Below are 3,570 nucleotides of genomic sequence, written 5' to 3'. Positions count from 1 at the left end.
ATAAGAAGTCGATTGGTGGGATTGGTGGTAAAAGAGACCGCAGTAAGGGTAAAAATCATCAGATGAGAGGTGTCATTTGTGGGGATAAGAGGCCGATAACAAAGGAGATATAGGTGGTTAAAAATAATATGAATACAATTTTGATTGACCGAAATGCGAAAAATGTGTGAGCTCACAATATTATAGGTCGATTGAGATTGGTGTTTAGTTTGTCGAGTGTGATAAGATGCATGTGAAAATGTGAGGTCATGATATTAGAGGTCGATTAAGATTGGTCGTTGATTTGACTAGAGATAATAGGTGTGTGAAAGTGTCTGAGGTCACACTGTATGAGAAGTGGATTGTGTGATTGGTGGTTGGTTTGTCGAAATGTTGGTAAAAAAATGTGGTGGTAATATAAGAGGTTGGTAATAGTGTAAAACACGTCTAACATTACTTTTGATAAGAGAAAAATTTATGACACAACTTTAAGTAAATTTCTAGAGTGATTTATAGTAACTTGTATGATGTAATTGACTCGATTCTTAAGAATAAATCTACATTTCTTTGTAAGTATTTTTTAAACTCATAAAATTATTTTTTTTAACTTTAGATATATAATTAATTTTAAAATATATATTAATATTAAATTTTAGATTAAACTTAATTTAAAAAAAATTAAACTAATTTTAAATAAATTAAATTTAAATAATATTAATTTTATTTAAAATATTTATAAATAAATAATATTTTATTTATATTATTAATTATGCAAATACATGTGATCATGGTAGATTTATTAATAAAACATGATCAGTTTATTAAATACATAATAACAACAAAAACAAAAGAAGTGACCACCACCACCTCCACCTTATTTTAACTTAGATTTGGATACTTTAATTTAATTGCTACGTTCATGCTGTACTAACGACACCGTCTCCTACTCCGGCATTTCCTTTTTTTGTGGGATAAAAACCTTGTACAGCTATGCCGCATTTCCCTTTTCCCTTACCGCTAGGAACATTGTTCCGCTCGATCCTCATATATCCTTTTTCACCCCCAATTCGTTCCCCATGAATTCTTCACTATCCAATAATCAAGTCCTTTTTCACTGCCATATCCCACCACCACCAGTGCATGATCTAGGGAGGTTCTGCAGTATCCCGTGAAAATACCCTTCCATAACCAAAAGAATCACAAAACATTCACTTATAATATATAGATCGATCTCAAAATCCAAAATATAATAACTTTTCACTACTTACGTACCGAGACATAATTTTTGAATTCCTTGCCATAAGCTTCAATGCCAACGCTGATGGGCTGCTGTGCGACAGCTTTCTTTAAACTATTTTCGTCGTAGGGTGGTACTCTTTCCCAACCGTCTATGCTCACCACCTTTGATTTCATCTGCAATCAATCAACCAAATGGTTAGCTAGACAGACTTATAAAAATTAACAAGCCCCAAAGTCAAGCTCATGATAACCTTAGTGGCATTGCAGGTGCCTTTGGCTTCTCGATAAGGATAATCCTTTTCCGTGTCTATACCACCATTGCGAATAATGAATTGGAATGCAGTAAGAATGTACCCGGCTAAGCAGCCTAGGCTAGCTCGATCGCAGTCAATAAGTTCTTGCTCCGACAAATCAATCAGTTGTCCTGTTACTATCTTGTTGATACTTTCCACCGCTGCAATCGCCGAGAAAGCCCAACAACTTCCTAATATTTTAAAAAACAACACAAACAAGATCAAAATATATATATGAACTCAAATTGTTCCAAAACTATATTTTTTAACCTCATTTCTTCGCATCCTTAACTAGAATTAACCATATAATAAAATGACATTTACTCCAACATGAGGTATCTTAAATGAGAATCAAACCTGTGATTTTAGTTATATTATGCATATATATATTTTTGTAATTAGTTTATTATAAAGCTAGTGAATTGAATTGTTCTAATACTATTAAATTATTTTCATCTTAGGCACCTACTTTTGACTTTATATTTTTATCAAATTGTTCCAAAATTGTTAAATTACTCTGAGACAAATATTTTTTACTTTTATTTTGTTCTCTTTAAAAATGGAAATAGCCGAAACTATAGATAGAGACAAATTAATCTACATAATAGTCAAAAAAAAATATAATTTATTATATATCAAGTATTATATATCACAATATTTTTTTTATAACAATAATACTAGTTATCTTCTCTGGGATTAAAAAATAAAAGTAGCAGCTTTCAAACCTTGATTTTCGAAAACCTCTTATCTTATTAGTTAGTCTGCTTTCCGACCTAATAAGTCTGTTAATTGAATTGAAGGAAGAATTATAGCTAAGTTTAATTGATATTGACTAAAATCCACTTATAGAATTAGTTATCTTAGTTGTTCAATAGTTTGATTGAATGACTTGGAGTCATACTAACTTTCTAATTTAGAAATCTTACCGCATTTTCCCTGGTTCTTAATCGGTGAGACGGCGCCTTTCGTCCTCCAATCAACCGACTCCGGGAGAATTTCACCTGATGACACAGCATACCTTTGGCTGTCCAGCTCTGACTGGACAGATTGGAGATCGGCATCATATTTCATGCCGAGGTAGTAGGATCGGTACTCTTCATCGGTCAGATCGGAAAACACGTTCAATCCAACCTTGTAGGTCCGGTTCTCGGAGTTATGAGCATCTATGAAGACCAAATTATCCTTAAAAATTTCGAAACGTTTTTCAAATTCATCTATTCCGTTGTACACTTTTCCATTCTCTACCATCCACTTTTTGTAAATATTCATCATTTCTTCGTCGGTTCTGGATTTTGATTGGTGATTGTTATCATACTCGATGATTGACATGTCCGCCATCATGAGGCTGAGGGAGGCGGAGAAGAGGGCTAGGAAGAGGAGGAGGATGGTGGTGGCCGGAGTAGTCATGTTTAATTAATGGTGCGAGTCTAAAGGATGAAATGAGGATTATTTTATAGATGAATATATTTATTATTTAAATATTTAAGAGAATATTTTATTCAATTATCTTCTTATTGATTTTTTTTTTATTTGAGTTATTAGGATAGTCCTGATTTGTTTTTTTTAATATAATTATCATTAAATATATACTTATAATTTAACAATCATAATTATGAAAAATAAAATTAAAATGTTGATTTGACATTTAGTAAAAAAAATGTTGAATAAAAGAAATTAAACTTTATTTGATATTTAAATTTTTGATAATTTTTTATTAATTGTTTTTACTGTCTATTTATTTATTTATTAGGATTATTTTTTAAATATAAAAATATACAAATAGCAATAAATTATCTGAGCGATTGTCGAATGTCCTACAAGGAGATTGTATACTATTCTCATATGCTTGTACATTATGTACATTGTCGCAATATCGCAAATATATTATGTAATTTTACCGGAATCTAATAAGTTAGGTTGAAGACTATAGGGATGAATGACTAAAAAAAACCTTATTTACAAGATATATTTATATCCCTATAATTTTTTAATGTATTAACTAGCTAGTTGAAAATAAATCGGAGAACATTTAACAATGAAAGTATGTTCTTAAGAATTA

General features: G+C 30.8%; 1 pseudogene; it reads right to left on the bottom strand.

The window, feature by feature from the left end:
• Positions 1–761: 761 nt before the first annotated feature.
• Positions 762–2,919, bottom strand: LOC124922316 (annotated as a pseudogene).
• Between the last annotated feature and the right edge of the window lie 651 nt (positions 2,920–3,570).

Source organism: Impatiens glandulifera, chromosome 1 (assembly GCF_907164915.1).
Source record: "Impatiens glandulifera chromosome 1, dImpGla2.1, whole genome shotgun sequence".
Lineage (NCBI taxonomy): Eukaryota > Viridiplantae > Streptophyta > Magnoliopsida > Ericales > Balsaminaceae > Impatiens > Impatiens glandulifera.
This window is presented reverse-complemented; position numbering and strand designations above follow the sequence as displayed.